Genomic DNA, 21,602 nt, shown 5'->3' with positions numbered 1-21,602 from the left:
TCATTTCCCAGGATCTCAGAAACCCACGTCATGTTCAATTTGGAACTGACAAGTCTATCTGAAGGAAAAATTAGTTTAGAAAATTTGGAAGGAAGTTATCCGTTGTTTTCCATTTTAAGTTTCCTTTAGTTTGGTGGTTTAAAAGCATCCTTCATGTATTGATTTAGTAGTGGATTGTTGAGTGGCAGCTTAAGGGATTTCACACTTTTACTGCTCAGACTAATACATTTTAAATTTAAAATATAGCTCTTGAGAAAACTCAAAGAATCTTTTAGCATATTGCCAAGAAAGCCCAAAACACATATAAATAACAGAAGCTCTAAGTGTAGGACAAATAAAAAGAAGGCATAATTTCTTAGGTCTATTACTCAATGTGGAGTTGATGAGAATTCACTAGAGTCATTCATTAAATAAATGAGCTAAACTCATTTACATCTGAACTCCGTAGAATCACTTGAAGACAGCTTGTCCTGATACAGATTCTCTAGCTGTGTGAAAAAGGGAAGGAGGGTAGGTGTTTCATTTTTTATTGTGTGCTTGCCAAATAAAATGAGATTCAGTGTGTCACAAGTGAATTAAATGCATATTTGTTCTCTATCATTGCTACAATAACTGCTCATACAATAATTACTCACAACTTTGCGTAAACGAAATAGAAATCAGGTAACCCGTTTAAGTTGATGTGCCAGGTACTAAGAGAACGTTTGCAGACTTAGTAATTTCTTTTAAGGGGGCCATGGGCTAACTTTTGTCAGTGAGACATTGATAGGTGGTGGTAATCTGTATTGGATTAATCATAATTATTACTGTGTACCCAAATTGATTGAGCTAGTCCTCTAAAGGAGGTAATGGCAGAGTGGCAGTTCATTAGCCCCTATAGGCTAATTAAACATCTAATTAGTTTCTAACTAGGAAATATCTTCATGGGATTATGAGTATAGAGTGATTCCAGGAGCCCACAAATTGAATTATCTGGATCTTAATTTCTCATAAAAATAATGGTGTTTGAAGAGATAATGTGGTCTCAAAATATTAAATGATAAACTTTGGACTTAATTAGATGTCATTTATTTCCTCACTTATTTATTAAGTAGTTAGTGCTAAGGTCCCTACTTTCCTTTCTTATTGCAGTTTTTAAGTCATCATCATATACAGGGAGTTCAATATAAGTCAGACTGTGGATCATCTTGTCAAGTCTTTACAGTGACATGGAGAGGCAGGTATTATTTTTCCTCTTTTATACCCATGAGAAACCTAACCCTGAGAATTAAATAACCAGACCACTTTGCCATAGTAAAGAAGTAATAGAACCTGCACAGCATCAGCTGTAGACATGTCCTTCACCAATGCAAAATATGGATTCATTTGGAATTAAGGTAATTCAATATGAAATAAGTTTTATTGGTTCTACTCCTGTTTCTCAGTGATATTCTTTTCCAGAGTTACAGCTGGCTCTCCGTGTCTGTGGGTTCTGCATCTTGTAGAGCTGACTGTACTCTGAGTTTTATATCAGGAACTTGAGAACCTATAGATTCTGGTATACATTCAGTGGGGCCTGGAACCAGTCCCCTGAGGATACCATGGGATGACTGTATTCATAGTTATTTTTCGGTTGCCAGCTTGTGTTGTTTTTAGGAGCAATAATCTAACTTATTCTGACACAAGCCTTTGGGCACAACCTAATTTTCTTGACAAGCCTGAGACTTAAGGAAGAGTGCTTTTAAAATCCTGATTATTTTTTAGCAGAGTTCCTCAACTATGCATTTTTCACACTTGCCCCAAATTCTTATTTGCTTTGAGGGGCTTCCCTGAACTCTGTAGAATGATAAGCGGCATCCCTGACCTCTACCCATTTGGTGCCAGAAGCAAACCTCCTCCATCCCTCCTCCTTAGTTGTGACAACCAGGGATGCCTCTCGACTTTACCAAATGTCCCCTATTGGGCAAAATTGCTCTTTGTTGAGAACCACTGGTTGACAGGGTCAAGAAATGTTATTAAAGATTTTACTATTCACAACTGTGACCATCAGTATGCCATGGCTGAAATACTTTACAGTGTTCATCAGAGAACAGTTGTACTGGGTGAGGATGAACAGGCAAGAATGACTCTAATAAAGACTAATGCAACAGTGAAGAGAAATCACACTTAACTCCAGTGAAACAAAAGGCTGGAGAACTTTTCAGCACTAGTGGAAACGTGCTGAAGCTAGTGGAAAGGTACTGGAGGACACTAGGCAGCAGGTTGGTCTATGTACAAATGATGAAGCCATCTGTGTTTACTAATTGATGTGTATGGAAATTAAAGTCTGAGCACCAAAGAATTGGGGCTTCCAAACTGTGGTGCTAGAAAAAAGACTCTTAAGAGTCCCTTGGACAGCCAGGAGATCCAACCAGTCAATCCTAAACGAAATCAACCCTGAATATTCAATGGAAGGACTGATGCTGAAGCTAAAGCTCCAGTACTTTTGGCTGCCTGATGCACAGAGCCAGCTCATTGGAAAAGACCCTGATACTGGGAAAGACTGAGGGCAGGAGGAGAAGGGGACGACAGAGGATGAGATGGCTGGATGGCATCACCGACTCAGTGGACATGAGTTTGAGCAAATTCTGGGAGTTGGTGATAAACAGGGAAGCCTGGCATGCTGCAGTTCATGGGGTTGCCGGGGGCTGGACATGACTGAGCAACTGAACAACAACAGTGAAAGTTAGGTCCCTACCTTCCCACAGAGATTGGTTGATAAGGGCACTAGTTTTCTTGATTGGATTTCAGAAAGATGGTCCACAGGTCCTTGAAAAAGACATTCCTGGGCTGTAAAACTGGCAAGAGGCTGGGAGAAAATTTACACATCAAAAAGGTAGAGAAAGAATTATAAGTTTTCTAAAGTAAATAAGGAAAAAGAGGTCAGGGGCCTATCCTCAGAAAGAAAACATTTGAAGTTTAGTCAAGCTGAGGAAAATATTAAGGCCTTCTTTTTCAGGATTTTGATAAGCTTGTGGACTTAGCATGAATCTAGGACATGCCATTATTATTAAGTCAGGGGTTGGGTTGGGATTTTTGCATCTGTCACACACTCCAGTAAAGGATGTCCGTGGAAGGGTTGGGTCTAATGTTGGTGCCATGGCCTGATCATGGCCCTCAGCCTATACCTGCCTCAGTTTCCATATATTCATCTTATAGAGGTGACCATTGCATAGCCAGAGTTCCATCAACTCTGGGTTTCAGCTTCCACTGCTCTCAGCAAATGATGACCATTCATTTTCCAACCTGAGATCCATTTTGAACAGCTCGAAACATAGGTTTAAATAACAGAGCAGGTGTCATCTTCATTATCTTTCATTTCCAAGGCTGGACACACAAATAGCAAATGGCTAATAGTTGGTTGCTTTGTGCCTGATGACATCTGGGCTTCTATTTTCTCTCTCTCTCTTTTTAAATTTTTGGCCACACCCAAAGGCACGTGCGACATTTGTTCTCTGATCAAGGATCGAACTCAGATTCTCCTGCATTGAAAGGTGGAGTCTTAACCACTGAACTGTCAGGGAAGTCCTGGGTCTCTATTTTCATGAATGGCCATCTGTATCAGAGTTATCTTGACTCTCACCTGGGAAGTCCACAGGAAAGCAGACACAGTGTCCTGCTGCCTGAGGGATGATTTCTGAATTTATCCTTGAGAAATATTAGGGCACAGCAGATATGGCCTGGTCCTGGATTATGTGACTGATTTCAATGAGCAGGTCATTCCACAGCAATTTAATCAACTAGTGCTTAGCATTTATCATAAGTAATATGCTGTGCTTCTGTTCAGTTGCTAAGTAGTGTTCTAGTCTTAGCAACCCCCTGGACTGTAGCCCACCAGGCTCCTCTGTCCATGGGATTCTCCAGGCAAGAATACTGGAGTGAGTTGTCATGCCCTCTTCTAGGGGATCTTCCCAGTCCAGGGATCGAACCTGCATCTCTTGCTTGGCAGGAGGGTTCTTTACCACTGAACCACCTTGGAATCTAAAACTAGGAAGAAAACAATAAGACTCTATGCCTGTTTTGAAGGAATTCACTGTTTCAGAGAAGTCTGATTATATTCATGGCTACAACTTTATAATTGATTGGGTGTTAAGTCTATGGGAATGCAGTAAAAAAAACAAGATTAATTAATCCAGACACATTATGAAAGAAATTATAGAAACAGGGTCATGGAAGGTGACATCAGAATGATGGGAAATTTTTGAGAGAGCAACAGATATGAACAATGTCAACCAAAGCAGAAGGGAAGAAGTAATGGTTTCTTATGTCACCAGTTAGTAAGACATGATCATGAAATGGCCTTATTCCTTCTCTCACCATTACCCTCCAACAGATTTTGTTGGATCTCCCTTCTCTGCCACTGGAGACTCTCTCAGAAAGATCCCATATCTTTCCAGAAATAACATTAGAACAATCATTGGATATTAGAACAGTCATTTTCTGATATTAGAAATATGGTACGATCACATAACTTTCACCTCTAATCCAGTTTAAGTTATCTCTTTCCAGCTTAATCCTGACACAAGAATTCCCTAGACCAACAGTGGGGAAGGAAGGATGGATGAATTATCTATTTTTGTTGTTCTTCTTCTTCCTCCATTTCATTCCTACACTCTCTTTTTCCCCAGAGCTGAAGTCTATGAGTCCTCCAGGGTTGGGAATGGGAGGAGGAAACAGAACGAAAGGAACAAGTTATCTCCTGCCCAGGGCTCTAGTAATCTGGCACACTGCCCTTTATTTCAGATGCCCAGTCACCAGCTCTTTCTGTAATGGGATGCTTCTTGAGTATAATCTGAAAGTGGGGAGGCAAAAAGCTCAACAAGTTCCTCAGATAACAAGCTCCTTAAAAGCTCAATTACTTAATCCACTTTATTTAGACTGGTGATAGACAAAGAAGGTAAAGACATGTTTAGATTTATCTCCGTACATCTGGGTGGGAGTGTGTGGCACCTCTATTTAGAATGTGGGAACATTTATCACCTGCTGTCCTCAATTTTAGGACCTCAGCCAAGACTCGAAGACAACTGAAACCTCCTGTTAAATATCCTGCTCCTTTTACATTTGCAGAATATTTACTCTTTATAGCGCATGTATACATCGATGGCAACAGGCTGCATTAGACAAGCCAGGGATTTGGAACTAGACACAACTGACATCAAAACAAACTTCAACATTGATTTAAACCATGGGAATATTAGTTCCTTTATCTACAAGATGAGGGAGATAGAGCATGCTTTTCAACATTACTTTGTATAGCATCATGCCTGGCATGCACTAGATTATCAAAAAATGTGAGTCACCATCTTCCATATTGGATCCTAATAGCAATTTTGAGTAGGCATGGCAAGAATTGTTTGAGAAACAGAATGTCTGGGCACAGGAGAATTATTGCACTTGGGTGAAAGACCAATTTTGAGGATCTTTAAGATCGTATAAAAAGGTTTTAACTTTCTTTGCTACCCAGTCAAAACCTAGGAAGGAGGATTTAAAATATAGCAGCATGGTTCCAAGTCCTGCTTGAACCTCAAAATCACCTTGCTGTCCACCTCTCCTCATTTTGTCTAACAAGGACCCACAACTGGTCCATTTGCAGTACCTATAATAAGAATGATAATATTAATAGCCAATATTTATTAAACACTTCATATGTATCAGGCATTGTGCTAAGCAGTTTAATTACATTGTTACATTATGTTTTCACAACCTTATTTCACAATTGTGAAAATTTTGAGTTTGGAAAAGTGAACAATGCAGTGAAGTGGAAGTCTCACCTCCAGTCCATGGTGGGGATGGGTCATGAACTCTACAGTCAGTGCCAAAGGCTGTGGGCCCACTGCCTCCCAGTCATTTCCTGAACATAGCCACAGGAACTTTCCTAATCACTGAGGAAAGAGCTTTAATGATAGAAGAGTGATCCATTCGTCCACTCTGTCACTTCAGTCGTATCTGACTCTTTGTGACATTTTTAATTTTTAAAAACTATATTCATGTATGTAATTTTGCATATTTAAATCATTTCCATTTTTAGTGGTCTTTTATTTTATTCTTTTTTTAGGGGCCCTGATTTTTTTTTTTTTGCTGTTCTCCTCCATCTTCAACACAAATCACCATATTAACCGCCTACGAAAGCATGGTAATTCTTGGTGGCGTCCTAATAGTGATCCTTCCAAGTTTCCATTTTATATGCTACTAGAATAATATAAATATGTTTATGTGATTTGTAATCATTTATATGTATATTTGTAATCACTTATATTGCAAATAATTGTGTTTTGCACATTTTTATGTCCCTTTGTTTCCCGATTCAACCATACAGTATGGCGTAGGGAAGAAGAAACATTTTACTCCACCCATCTTGGGTTCATTGCCTATGTGTGCGTGCTCAGTCATGTCTGAGTCTTTGAGACCCCATGGACTTGAAGGGTCCTGTAGGCCTCCAGACTCCTCTGTCCTTGGGATTTTACACGCAAGAATACTGGAGTGGATTTCTTTAAATGAGACCGACAAAACAATATACTAAAAACAGAAAAACAGTTTATTAATACATTCCATTCATTTACATGGGAGAAATCTTAGTGATAAGTAACTCAAAGATTGCCAGAATTTGGACTTAGATGGCATCCTATCAAAGCAAAATAATTTTGTGGAGAAGGGAGAAGACAGAGGAAAAGGACTTTGAACTTCTAGGGGTGGCAAATTGAAGGAAGACAAACTTATGGGGAAGCTCATGATAGATTAGTCTAGTTAGTAAGATATGTTTGTGTAGACTCTTCAGTGTGATCTTATCTCCAGTGATAAAATTAGTATTCCCTTCCTGGTGTGAGAAGGAGGGAGGGGACATCTTCACTAGAGGAGAGCATATTTTGCTTTCAGGTAGGTAAGGGGAAAACAGAGAACTTCTCTTCTTCAGCTCAACATAATCTGTATGCAAAGCGGCATTTTATGGGGTGGCATGTTCTGCTCTTCAGCAGAAATGCTTCTAGGTCAGTGGGTAAACCTCTACTTCACTCTCTTTAATAGCTGAATAATATTCCGTTGTGTGATCTGTCATTATCTACTCAGCCATTTCCCTGTATATGGATGCTCATTTAACAAGGCTTCTGTTGTTTGTTCCTGTGTTTATTTTTGGTAAGAGTGAACAAAAGAGCAATAATCATCCCACTGTGGTGGTGGTTTACTCGCTAAGTTGTGTCCGATTCTTTGGGACTGTAGCCCACCAGGCTCCTCTGTCCATGGCATTTCCCAGGCAAAAATACTGGAGTGGGTTGCCATTTCCTTCTCCAGGGGATCTTCCCAACCCAGAAATCAAACCTGTGTCTCCTGCTTTGCAGGCAGATTCTTTACCACTGGGCCACCAGGGAAGCTCTAATCATCAGGTACAGAAGTGTTAATGAACTGAGGTTTTTATTCTATGGAGCATATTCCCAGGCGTGGGAACAGTAAGTGCATTTATAATTCTAATAGATGTTGCTGTATTGCTTTCAAAAAAGCCTGTAACACTTTGGACTTCCAGGAATAGGGTAGAGGGCCTTTTTCTCCCACATCCCTGTCATTATTTGGTGTTATAGCTTTTTTTCTTTTAATCTTCAGAAGTCTATTAGGTGTAAAGTGATATTTCATTGTGCTTTATTTGCATTTCCCCAGGGATGGGTAGATTTAAGCATTTTTTCCTTGTTAATTGCCCTTTTGTACTCTTTTGCTCTTATTTTATTCAGCTGCTTATCTTTTTCCCATTAATTTTAATATTTTTAATATATTTGTAGATTATAGATAATTAATCCTTTGGTCTACCATTTGCTTGGCATTTGTCCACTGACTTGTTTGCCTGATTATAGTTTTCATATAATTAGATATATACATACTTTGTGGGATTCAAATATTGAACTTTTTTATAATTAAGTTTATAAGTAATCGGGAATTTAGTTTTGCATATGATATAAAATCTTCCCTGGGTTGGGAAGATCCCCTGGGCTTCCCTGGTGACTCAAATGGTAAATAATCTGCCTGCGATACGGGAGACCTGGGTTCAATCCCTGGGTTGGGAAGATCCCCTGGAAGAAAGCATAGCAACCCACTCTAGTATTCTTGCCTGGAGAATCTCCGTGGACAGAGGAGCATGGGGGGCTACAGGCCATGGGGTCACAAAGATTCGGACACAACTGAGCAACTAAGCACACATGATATAAAATAGAGATAAATAATTATATTTTTAGGTAACTAATTGTGCCCACATTTATTTAATAATCTACTCCTCTAATAATCTATATAGCAAGATCCATTTTTATAGTCTCACTCTATTAATCTAGTTTTGTTGTTTACCAGGTCATATTAAATATGGTAGTAATACACTGGCTTTATCATAAGTTCTTAAGTACTTCATCACTGTTCTTCTGTTACATGATTTCATTAGGTGTTGTTGGACATCTATGTCTCATATAATTCACAAACTATTTTATTGAATTCTATTTAAATTCCTGTTGAGATTCGATTTGTAATTCCATTAAATGTGTATGCTAACTTGGGAGGGAAATGGTCATTTTCATGATATTATGTCTTCTCACCCAAAGGCCTTCCTATTTGGTTCAGATTTTGTTTACTATCTTCTAACACAATAGTCTGGTGGCTCAGATGGTAAAGAGTCTGCCTGGAATACAGGAGACCCAGGTTCGATCCCTGGGTCGGGAAGATGCCCTGGAGAAGGGACTAGCAACCCACTCTAGTATTCTTGGCTGGGAAATTCCATGACAGAGGAGCCTGGTGGGCAAAGGAGATCATGGAGCCAAAAGAGTTGGACACACTGAATGACTAACACTTTCACTTTCAATACAATTGTATGTTTTTCTTATGCCATTTTATTACTTTTCTCTGTATTTTGTAATGTTTATATACATATAATAAATGGTATAAATTTCCGTTTTTTAAAGTTTATTATTACTAGAGAAGATAAAGGCTAAAGGCTGTTTTTTATATATTGCTTCAAAATACCCTGTGCCCCTGTGTTATCATTAACAATGACCTTCACTTTCCAGAACCCGTAATCAGAGCATAAGACATAACTATTTCAGTGCACTCTGTATTCTTTGTTCAACTTACCTTCCCTCATCTTAAATGCCAATCCAGTTATTTGGTTACAGTATTTTTCTAAGTATTTTCTTCATATATAGTGTATGAATGATTGCTGTCATTTCTCAAATACTGTTTTTTACCCTAATGGGTGATGGATATTGTGGTTGGTGAGAGGATTCTAGTGTTGCCAGTCTTGCCTTTCAGTTAGTTCTGAGTTTTATTCTTCTGTCCATGAGAAATCTCACACTGTTCTGATTTTCTTTTCTGTTAGCTAGCTTGTTCCTTGTTGTTTTAAGCTCATACATTATTTTGTTTGTTTTCAGACTTCTGAATTTTTAATTGCATAGGCCCAGGAATATATATTTTTAGCAATAAAGTCTGGAACTAGGTAAGGCATTTGAAATGTCCATTTAAATTATTCTTCACCTCAGAAAACTTCTCTTTTACAGTGGTTCAGTTATTTGCCTTCATCTGTTCTTTTTCTCTTTCTAATATTTCTGTTATTTGAAGATTAAATTGTATCTCTTCTCCAAATCTCATATCTATTGTTTTTTCCCTCATATTTTCCATCTCAATGTTTGTTTGCTTGTTTTGCTCTGAATTTTGTAATGCAACTCTTGATCTTCCAAGCTACAGTTGGAAGCTACAGTTGTAGTTCCAGGTGATGATAATCCACTCTTTTATTCTATTCAATGAAATCTTTAGTTTGGAAATCAACTTTGTTAACTGTGTGTGTGCCTGTGTGTGTGTGTGTGTGTGTGTGTGTGTATACACATCCACATGCACCCACTAACTTGCCTGAGCTTAACTAAATTTTATTCAGATATCCATTTATCTTTTCCAGTAGTTCTAATTTTCCATTTGCTATAATTTTCTCTTGTCTCTGGTTTCCTATTTCCTAAAGTGGAGTGTAAGTTTCCTTCATTATATCATTGTGGCTCAGGTTTTCTTATCAGGATATTCTACAGAAGGTGACAGGCATTGCAGTTTCTACATCTTTGGGTAGGCGACATAGGAACCAACAGCTATCAGTTCCTAGATGAACTATTGGAATTTAGCAGGCAGGTTGGTTAATGTGATTAGGCCATTTGTATTTACTCATTGGTGCTTATCTACGTTACTATATATATTTTATTGTGGGCAAAAAAAACTCTACAAAAGCCTAATGTAAGATCATGAAATCTACTTCTTAGCAGAATTTTAAGTTCACAGTTCAGTGACTATAAGTAAAATACTGTACAATAGATATCTAGAACATTTTTATTTTGCATAACTGAAGGTTCAGTTCAGTTCAGTTGCTCAGTCATGTCCAACTCTTTGCGACCCCATGAATCGCAGCACGCCAGGCCTCCCTGTCCATCACCAACTCCCAGAGTTTACCCAAACTCAAGGCCATCGAGTCAGTGATGCCATCCAGCCATCTCATCCTCTGTCATCCCCTTCTCTTCCTGCCCTCAATCTTTCTCAACATAGGGGTCTTTTCAAATGAGTCAGCTCTTTGCATCAGGTGGCCAAAGTATTGTAGTTTCTGCTTCAGCATCAGTCCTTCCAATGAACACCCAGGACTGATCTCCTTTAGGATGGACTGGTTGGATCTCCTTGCAGTCCAAGGGACTCTCAAGAGTCTTCTCCAACACCACAGTTCAAAAGCATCAATTCTTCGGTGCTCAGCTTTCTTCACCATCCAACTCTCACATCCATACATGACTACTGGAAAAACCATAGCCTTGACTAGATGGACCTTTGTTGACAAAGTAATGTCTTTGCTTTTTAATATGCTGTCTAGGTTGGTCATAACTTTCCTTCCAAGGAGTAAGCATCTTTTAATTTCATGGCTGCAATCACCATCTGCAGTGATTTTGGAGCCCCCCAAAATCAAGTCTGTCACTGTTTCCACTGTTTCCCCATCTATTTCCCATGAAGTGATGGGACCGGATGCCATGATCTTAGTTTTCTGAATGTTGAGCTTTAAGCCAACTTTTTCACTCTCTACTTTCACTTTCATCAAGAGACTTTTTAGTTCCTCTTCACTTTCTGCCACAAAGATGGTGTCATCTGCATATCTGAGGTTATTGATATTTCTCCTGGCAATCTTGATTCCAGCTTGTGCTTCCTCCAGCCCAGCATTTCTCATAATGTACTCTGCATATAAGTTAAATAAGCAAGGTGACAATATACAGCCTTGATGTACTCCTTTTCCTATTTGGAACCAGTCTGTTGTTCCATGTCCAGTTCTAACTGTTGCTTCTTGACCTGCATACAGGTTTCTCAAGAGGCAGGTCAGGTGGTATGGTATTCCCATCTCTTGAAGAATTTTCCATAATTTATTGTGATCCACACAATCAAAGGTTTTGGCATAGTCAATAAAGCAGAACTATGTTATCTCCTATGTTATCTCCTAGGGGTTTGTAGTTTTGAGTTTTACATTTATATCCACATACATTTTGAGTTAATATTTGTGAAAAGAGAAAGGTCTATATCTAGAATAATATTTATTGATAAGGATATCCCGTTTTTCCAGCACCATTTTTTGAAGAGTATATTTTTGCTCCATTGCACTGCCTTTGTTCTTTCACTGAAGATCAGTCAACTGTGTTTATGAGGGTATATTTCTGGGTTCTCTGTTCTTGTCTATTATTTCAGTTTTTGTTACTTTGCCGATACTACAATGTCTTGATTACTACACTGTTACAGTAAGTCTTGAAGTTGAGTAGTGTTAGTCCTCAAATTTCATTCTTTTCCTTCAATATTATGTTAGCTATTCTGAGCCTTTTACTTCTTCATATAATGATTATAATCAGTTTGTCAATATCCATAAAAAAAAAACTTGCTGAGATTTTTTTTAATTGGAATTGCTTTGAATCTATATGTCACGTTGGGAAGAATTGACATTTTGTCAATATTGAGTCTTCTGTTCGTAGAGAGGTAATATCACTCCCTTTATTTAGTACTTCTTTGAGTTTGTTCATCAGAGTTTAAAGTTTCCAATATATAGATCATGCACATATTGTATTAGATTTATGCCTAAGTATTTTATTTTTGTTGAGTACTAATGTAAATAGTTTTGTGGTTTTAATCTCAAATTCCACTTTTACATTGTTGGTATATAGGAAAGCATTTGGCTTTTGTATATTAACCTCATACCCTGCAACCTTGCTGTAATTGTTTATTAGTTCCAGGAATTTTTTTGGTCAGTTTTTCTTTTTTTTTTCAGATTTTCTATGTAAATGATCATATTACTTGTGTACAAAGACTATTTGTCTTTCTTTTCCTGTATTCATACCCATTCTTTTCTTTTTGTCTTATTCTATTAGCAAGGGCTTCCAGTGCCATGTTGGAAAGGAGTAGTGAGAAGGGACATCCTTGTGATACACCTGTCTGGGAAGGTTTCACATTTCTTACCATTAGGTATAGTGTTAGCTGTAGGCTTTTTGTGTGTATTCTTTATCAAGTTGAGAAAGTCTTCCTCTGTTATAATATTCTGAGAGTTTACGTCATGAATGAAAGTTGAATTTTGTCCAGTGTTTTTTCTGCATCAATCCATATGATGATGTAATTTTTGTTCTTTAGCCTGTTGATGTGATAGGTTACATTAATTGATTTTTGAATGTTGAACAAGTCTGGTCTATCTGGGATAAATCCTGGTTGGTTATCATGTGTAATTCTTTTTATGCTTTTTTGAATTCAATTTGCTAATATTTTGATGAGGATTTTTGCGTCTGTTTTCATGAGAGAGATTGGTCTAGTTTTCTTTTTTTTTTGGTAATGTCTTTGTCTATTGTTGGTATTAGAATTATACTGGCCTTATAGAAAGAGTCAGATAGTATTCCTTCTGTTTCTGTCATTTAAAAGAGATTGTAGGAAACTAGTATAATTTCTTCCTCAAATGGTTGGTAGGAAGATTCATCACTGAACTATTATTATTATTATTATTATTATTACTTTTTGCTTTCTCTTTTGGAAAATTTTAATTATTGATTCAGTCTCTTTACTAGACACTGGCTTATTCAAACGGTCTACCTTTTCTTGGCACTTTATTTCTTAATGCTTACATTTCAAAGAAAAGACTCCTAGATCCTTGAGAAAGACATTTTTTTGGTTGTAAAATTGGCCAGAGGCCGAGAGACAATTTATATATCAAAGAAGTAGAGAAAGAATTTACAACTGCAAGAATTTACTATTATTATTGCTCCTTAAAAAACCATTCAGTTCTCAAGTCTCTCTGTAATCTTCTGGCCTCAAGGTTGGGAAGACTCAATCTGCCTAATGTATTTTCTCCATCCCAAAATATAGGGGACACCAAAGTTTATTAAGGTCAACCTTCTCAGAAGTATGGATGTTTTAACCACATAGTTTGTCTCCAAAACACAGTTTAGTAGGTTCTGCTCTTGGCCTTCAGTGAAGTTCTCAGAATTTCACCAAGCCTTATCCTTTACGGAGGAAAATTCATGCATGTTCTCCCATGCATGGTCTTCCTAGCTTCTGGGAGTGCTAGCTATTGGTTTGACTCAGAATTGGCAAAAACCTTAGAGCTTGATGTGAATAGAGAGGAGCTCCTGAGTTTATTTCCTAAGACTCAAGCAAAGCATTCTTGGGGGAAGCCTAGGTCCAGGCAAGGGACTTGGCCTTTTGACTCTCATTAGTCACGATGGGCCTTTGGTCAGATTCCAGGCTTAGGGTGGTGAAAAAGAAGTAAAGATATATAGATATATGTGTGTGTGTGTGTGTGTGTGTGTGTGTGTTTGTGTGTGTATGAGTATGCTAGGTCACTTCAGTAGTGTCTAACTCTGTGATCCTACGGACTGTAGCCTGTCATGCTCCTCTGACCATGGGATTCTCCAGGCAGGAATACTGAAGTGGGTTGCCATGCCCTCCTCCAGGGGATCTTGCTGACCCAGAGATCAAACCCGTGTTTCTTATGTCTCCTGCATTGGCAGGCAGGTTCTTTACCACTCTTTCAGGGCTTAAAGGGATTTAAATACTTTCTTAACAGCCTGTGGGTTTGATCTTTTTTTAATTGGTTAAAGTGAGGAATACTTGGAGAATTGTTGAATTGGTAACTGGTATCTTTCTGTAGTCATGACCTCTGAGGGGTGATGAATAACAACATTCTCAGAGTAGCTGTTTCCGTGGGCTGTCTGAACAGTTACACATTCGTTTCCTGGTGAAAGTAATTCCTATTCCTGTGCAGTAAATCTCAGACAAAACAAAACAAAAAAATAGCTTGTAAATAAAATCACTAAAAAACCCACAAAATTATTGTATAACTCGAGTAACATAATTCATTCTTGGTTGGCTTCAGTGAGTCTGTTCAATAAAGGAGACCATAGGTATAGATAGCCACCCGGCTTGCTCAGTTGGTAGAGCATGAGACGCTTAATCTCAGGGTTGTGGGTTCAAGCCCCGTGATGGATGAGGTTTGGGGCTTTCCTGGTGGCTCAGTCAGTAAGGAATATGCCTGCAATGCGGGAGACCCAGGTTCTATCCCTTGGTGGGGAAGACCCTCTGGAGAAGGGAATGGCAACCCACTCCAGTATTCTTGCCTAGAGAATCCCTATGGACAGAGAAGCCTGGCAGGCTACAGTCCATGAGATCACAAATAGTCAGACATGACTGAATGACTAACACACACACATAGATACATTTGTGTGTGTGTGTGTGTGTGTGTGTGTGTGTGTGTGTGTGTATGCTCAGTCATGTCCTTCTCTTTGCAATCCCGTGGACTACAGCCCATTAGGCACCTCTGTTGATGGAATTTTCCAGGTAAGAATACCAGAGCGGGTTGCCATTTTCTACTCCAGGGGATTTTCCCAGCCAAGAGATCTAACCCACTGCAGGTGGGTTCCTTACCACCAGCACCATCTGGGAAGCCCCATAGATACAACACAATTAACAACTATTTTAAGTTTTATTTTGTGTTACTTTAAACCATTGTTTCCTGATTAAACCTCCTTTTAATCAAGTGTCATGTGCTAACAGTGTCTCCCTGTTCTCAGGTTATTGGTTATTGTTATTTTGCACGGTTGAGGCCTTTATTAAATATTATTTTTCTTTTCTCTTTCACTGCTGGGTTGTTGGCTTCTCGATAAGTCAAGTAAACAACCAGAGATTTTCTCAGTGGGATTAAACCTCAGTTCTAGCTCCCTAGATAGGTTGAATGGTTTTTACAGAATAAACACTTTTTTCTTTATCCTCAAAGATCCAAGGCAGATCACAGGAATAAAGGAACAGCTCCTGCATTATGTAACTTCAAAGATGCTGATAACTAGTCCTTACAGGGAGAAAAGCCTGTCTGAATAACTTTTCAAAATGCTACGTATACTTTGTAAAATTGTTTCTTCTCTTGAAACTGGAGACTAGATATTTACAAAGACACATAGGTTTGCCTTTAGTTTGCCCTTTATATATTTGACAATTCTAACTCATAATTTTGTCTTCTAATAATACATTGTGAAGATTATCTTTTAATCTAAACCAGAGCGTTTCAAATAAATTGTAGATTGTTATGACAGTTGACTTTCTCATAGTCATAGCCATTTTCAACTTTTAAGGCAGCTATAATTCTCTCAGTTAATTTCTGTGTCACATTGCTTTGTGGGAAGTGACCTACTCATTTGAAGAATGATGTGATTGGTAAAGCCTGGTAGATCTGAGTTCTGGTCATATATAGCTTGGGTTGGCATTTTTGGATACTGACTTATTTCCCTGATGAAATCACCCAAGAAAGTTAATATAAAGATAGAATAAGTTGCAGGATAGTAATAAAAGTTATAGCATGATTTCAAGTCCCTGTAAAGCTCATAAACATAACTCATATATATATATATATATACATATATATATATATATATAAGTCCTTTTACTACAGTTTTGTCTTTTTATTTGTAAATACCTTTAGTATTTTCTGTGCCAATAAATCTGATCTGTGCCTTATTTGGCCATAACGGAAAGTAGTCTACTTCAGCTCATTTTGCAATATTTTTTCATTTTCTCTACATGCTTCTGATGGTAGTGATTTGGCATGTAGTAGTAGAAGTAAGCCTTTGCATCCTTCTGTCCAGCACAAAGTATACTGTAGGATTTTAGTGCAGTGACTGAAGCCAGTGATAATGTACTGGTAGAGAAGAAGCCTGTTGTTGAAAGATACTAATTTGAGATAATGTTTCAAAAGTCAATGAAATTGAAAGGAAATAAAAAATTTAGACATGGTTTTCCTTCTGTAGGTGCAACTTTGTTTGTGGATATAATTATTTATAACTGACTCTTTTGTTTATTTATCCTGTGTCTAGCCAATAAGGCATTTGCTTAAAATATACTCTAAGTAAAAAAATAAAAAATATACTCTAAGTGAGGCAGAGATTAGAACAGTATGACACATTTTGTGGATTTAAAGCCAGTTTAAAACTGTTGGGGCTTGTTAGTCTCTTCCATATCAATTCGAGATTTTTATCATTAACAAATGTAGCCTTAACTCTCTGTTGCACTTTTTAAACATGTAAACTCTACAAAAGACAGTGTTATAAACATATGTTAGACTGGAAATTGGTTTTATTGAATATCAAGATAAATATAATTTGGCATATTGCATCACTTGTTAGTTTGGCATTCTGTGGTGCTAATAGTTATAGTTAGAATTGGAGAGTTGAAGCTCAACACTGTTTATTGATCACTTGGTATTAGTCACACCTGGGGTAATAGAATGTGACATGGCTAATAAAGTGTCAGTGAAAAAAGCCTCTTTAGGATGGGCATGCTGAAGAAATGTGGCAACCACAAACATTCATATGTGGTATTTTGTGGAAAGCCCACATAAGGCAAAAACAAAACAAAAAATAGCTTCACCTCATTAATTACAGATCAATCTTACTCTGATTAGACAGCTGTAAGCATTCTAAAATACAAACATCCCTTTTTCTTTCTGCCTTGTTGTTTTTGTTGTTTATGGTGTTTACCACCTTTTAATTCTATCTCCAAAGAATAGCAGTGAATCTAGGTTTTTCCTACTTTGTTTTATAAACATCAGCCTTAAAGTAATATTTCACATCATTATACTGAATACTGACAGGTAAATCTATTGATAAGGAATTTATTGTTGTGATAAAGTTAAGGTTTAATTATCTGTTCAAATGAACTGAAGCCGATATATGAATAACTCAAAGTATGAGTAACCTAAAGGAATTTGCACATTGTATTTGGCATGTGTGCATGCTAAGTCGCTCTGTCATGTGCTACTCTTTGAGACCCTATGGACGGACTGTAGTCCACCAGGCTCCTCTGTCAATGGGATTCTCCAGGCAAAAATACTGGAGTGGGTTGCCATTTCCTACTCCAGGATATTTGGTATAGTTGAAAATAAAACAGAAAGAACATAATATATGGGAATATATGTAAAATATATTTAGATAAAAATTTTATCTAAACAATAGGAAAAGCAATACCCTAATAAAAATATGGCAAAATTCTTAGAAAAAATATAGCCAATTAAAAATATATAAGTGGAAACTTTCATACACTGTGGATGGAAATGCAAATATTGATAGGAATGGTCACTTTGAAATCTGTTTGACTATAGCTACTAAAAATGAACACATATGTACCAATGATCCAGCAATTCTATTACTATACACTTACCAAACATATATTTATCTATTCACAGACATTTACAAGAATTTTCAAAGCAACGCTATTCATAGTAGCCAGAAAGTAGAAATTTCTCAAACACACATTAATGATAGAAGGAATAAATGAATTTTGGTATAGTCATGCAATGGAATACTCAACAACAATGAGAATCAGTTTAATTCAGTTCAGTCGCTCAGTCGTGTCTGACTCTTTGCAACCCCATGGACTGCAGAATACCAACCTCCCTGTCCATCACCAATACCTGTCCCATGTCCATTGAGTCAGTGATGCCATCCAACCACCTCATCCTCTGTTGTCCCCTTCTCCTCCCGCCTTCAATCTTTCCCAGCATCAGGGTCTTTTCAAAAGAGTCAGCTCTTCGCATGAGGTGGCCAAAGTATTGGAGTTTCAGCTTCAACATCACTCCCTCCAATGAACACCCAGGACTGATCACCCAGTCCTTTAGGATGGACTGGTTAGATCTCCTTGCAGTCCAAGGGACTCTCAAGAGTCTTCTCCAACACCACAATTCAAAAGCATCAATTTTTCAGCACTCATCTTTCTTTATAGTCCAACTCTCACATCCATATATGAGAATAATGAGAATAATGAGTGAGAATAATGAGAACAATGAGAATAATGCTGAGCAAAATTAGCCAGACAAAAATAAATAATATATATTATATTATATAATTCCACTTATATCAAGTTCAAAACTGGGCTGCTTCTTCAAAGAAGAATGTGGTAAGCCACATGAGGCCAAGAATATGGCTGACAGAACTAGAGAAGACTTTTGGACTCTGTGGGAGAAGGCGAGGGTGGGATGAGTTGAGAGAATAGCATTGAAACATGTATATTATCATATGTGAAATAGATCACCAGTCCAGGTTTGATGCATGAGACAGGGTGCTCAGGGCTGGTGCGCTGGGAGGACCCTGAGAGATGGGATGCGGAGGGAGGCGGGAAGGGGGTTCAGGATGGGGAACACATGTACACGCAGGGCTGATTCATGTCAATGTATGGCAAAAACCACTACAATATCGTAAAGTAATTAGCCTCCAATTAAAATAAATAAATTAATTTAAAAAAATAATGAAAATAAAAAAAAGTACTGGAAATGTTAGATAAATTACAAAAATCACATTTTCATAGATACCTGAAAGCTGTAGAATCAGTGAGTGCTTTTGCACTGGAAGTCCAGAGAGAGGAAAACATTCCCAACTTGAGCTGAAGACAGTAGCCGTTTCCATGTGGCTTTTCCCTACAGGGCCTGGAAGCAAATTTGGAAAACTCAGCAGTGGCCACAAGACTGGAAAAGGTCAGTTTTCATTCCAATCCCAAAGAAAGGCAATGCCAAAGAATGTCGAAACTACTGCACAATTGGACTCATCTCACACACTAGCAAACTAATGCTCAAAATTCTCCAAGCCAGGCTTCAACAGTACATGAACTGTGAACTTTGAGATGTTCAAGCTGGATTTAGAAAAGGCAGAGAACCAGAGATCAAATTGCCAACATCTGTTGGATCGTAGAAAAAACAAGAGAGTTCCAGAAAAACATCTACTTTTGCTTTATTGATTACACCAAAGTCTTTGTGTGGATCACAACAAACTGGAAAATTCTTCAAGGGATGGGAATACCAGACCATCTTACCTGCCTCCTGAGAAATCTGTATTCAGGTCAGGAAGCAACAGTTAGAACAGGACATGGAACAACAGACTGGTTCCAAATCAGGAGAGTACATCAAGGCTATATATTGTCACCCTGCTTATTTAACTTATATCCAGAGTACATCATGAGAAATGCCAGGTTGGATGAAGCACAAGCTGGAATCAAGATTGCTGGGAGAAATATCAATAACCTCAGATACGCAGATGACACCACTCTTATGGCAGAAAGCGAAGAAGAACTAAAGAGCCTCTTGATGAAAGTGAAAGAGGAGAGTGAAAAAGTTGGCTTAAAACTCAACATTCAAAAAACTAAGATCATGACATCTGGTCCCATCACTTCATGGCAAATAGATGGGGAAACAATGGAAACAGTGATAGACTTTATTTTGGGGGGCTCCAAGATCACTGCAGATCATTACTGCAGCCATGAAATTAAAAGATGTTTGCTCCTTAGAAGAAAAGCTATGACCAACCTACACAGCATATTAAAAAGCAGAGTTACTACTTTGCTGACAAAAGTCAGTTTAGTCACAGCTATTGTTTTTCCAGTAGTCATGTATGAATGTGAGAGTTGGACTCTAAAGAAAACTGAGCACTGAAGAACTGATGCTTTTAAACCATGGTGTTGGAGAAGACTCTTGAGAGCCCCTTGGACTGCAAGGAGATCAAATCAGTCAATCCTAGAGGAAATCAATCCTGAATATTCATTGGAAGGACTGATGCTGAAGGTGAAGCTCCAATACTTTGGCCACCTGATGCAAAGAACTGACTCATAGTAAAAGACCCTGATGCTGGGAAAGATTGAAGGCAGGAGGAGAAGGGCACAACAGAGAATGAGATGGCTGGATCCCATCACCGACTCGGTGGACATGGGTTTGGGTGGACTCCGGGAGTTGGTGATGGACAGGGAAGCTTGGCATGCTATAGTCCACGGGGTCGCAAAGAGTCAGACATGACTGAGCGACTGAACTGAACTGGAAGCTATGGAGCAAGGACTGACCGAAGAAAAGCACTATTCCCACAAAGTTATAGTAGTCACTCAGCATCAAAGCAACCAAATTAGAGAGATTAGGGCTTCTCTGGCGGTCCAGGGGTTAGGGATCCGCCTTGCCATGCATGGGACATCAGTTAGATCCCTGGTCCTGGAAGATCCCACATGCCTCAGAGCAAGTAAGTCCACGCCCGACTACTGAGCTCCTGCTCTGGAGCCCAAGGTGCTGCGGCTACTGCAGCCCTGTGCCTGGAGGCCATGCTCCACAAGAGAGGCCGCTGCAATAAGAAGCCCACATGCCGCAGCTTGAGAGTAGCCCCCATTCTCTGCAACGAGAGAAAGCCTGTGCACGGTAATGAAAACCCACCACAGCCAACAAAATAAATGAATAAATCTTTTCTAAAAAATTAGAGAAATTAGGGACATGTTGTGATAACATTTTAAAGCTTTCATGAAACTAAAGCAATGATACCAAAAGCCTTGGAAAGGCAGAGTGAAACTACTTTCATCTCAAACTCATGATTTAAAAGAGTTGAAAATCCTAGCGGTCAAATGATAGTGGCTACTTGACAGTGAAGAGCTGCTAGCACCTTTTTTTGGGTTGAGGGGCACACCTAAGGGCTCTGGGGTAAGTGGAGGCTGAAAACCCAGGATGAGAACCCAGGATGGCCGCAGGCAGGGGAGACTGCTGGAGGACAGAGAAACCTGTGGAAACGTTTGCCTATTTTTGGCCAGGTTTGGCAGAACTTGGTGTTCTGCCTTTTCAAAGAGTAACACTGAATTTATATTATTCCTAATTTGCATCACTATAAAATAAAATAAAATATTTAGTATGTACAAATATATGTAGAACCTGGTGTTCTATTGCATTACTAATGGTGCTCTACTTTGATACAATTATTATGGAAATAACTATATATATATGTACATATATATACACACATATATATGTACATATATATACATGTATATTATATATATATGTATGGCTTTTACAATTTTACCCTCTTTTTGGTCTCAAAGCAGAGTTGAGGATTTTCAAGAGCCAGAAATATTTTCCTACCCCTTGATCAGTCAATTTTTGGGAATCAGTGTCAAGGAAGCATTACTAAAGTTTTTAAGAGATACGTTTATAACTTTATGTATAATATTTAACTAAAATTTATTGGTTAATACAACATTTTTCATTTAAAGTACAATATTGGAACTTTATAGAAGATTAGTGATTAGGATGC

The 21,602-nt window shown here is 38.2% G+C and overlaps 1 protein-coding gene and 1 long non-coding RNA gene across 45 annotated transcripts in view; one reads left to right on the top strand and one right to left on the bottom strand.

The window, feature by feature from the left end:
- Positions 1-21,602, top strand: part of INPP4B (inositol polyphosphate-4-phosphatase type II B) — an 802,877-nt gene that overhangs the window by 337,690 nt on the left and 443,585 nt on the right. For 11 of the 44 annotated variants that reach the window (XM_081543580.1, XM_081543583.1, XM_081543597.1 and 8 more), the window contains one exon: positions 1,132-1,220. The exons of 25 other annotated variants lie outside the window; for them this stretch is intronic. The gene's annotated coding sequence lies outside the window, so the exon portion shown is untranslated. The remainder of the gene's footprint in view (positions 1-1,131; positions 1,221-21,602) is intronic. 8 more of the 44 variants (XM_081543592.1, XM_081543595.1, XM_081543577.1 and 5 more) reach the window with 1 other exon arrangement.
- Positions 1-21,602, bottom strand: part of LOC145526877 (uncharacterized) — a 69,355-nt gene that overhangs the window by 14,131 nt on the left and 33,622 nt on the right. Inside the window, exon 3 of the long non-coding RNA XR_014069265.1 lies at positions 18,863-18,976. This is a non-coding gene — a long non-coding RNA (uncharacterized LOC145526877). The remainder of the gene's footprint in view (positions 1-18,862; positions 18,977-21,602) is intronic.

The sequence above is a fragment of the Giraffa tippelskirchi genome, chromosome 11 (assembly GCF_054371585.1).
Source record: "Giraffa tippelskirchi isolate mGirTip1 chromosome 11, T2T-mGirTip1v1.2.pri, whole genome shotgun sequence".
Lineage (NCBI taxonomy): Eukaryota > Metazoa > Chordata > Mammalia > Artiodactyla > Giraffidae > Giraffa > Giraffa tippelskirchi.
This window is presented reverse-complemented; position numbering and strand designations above follow the sequence as displayed.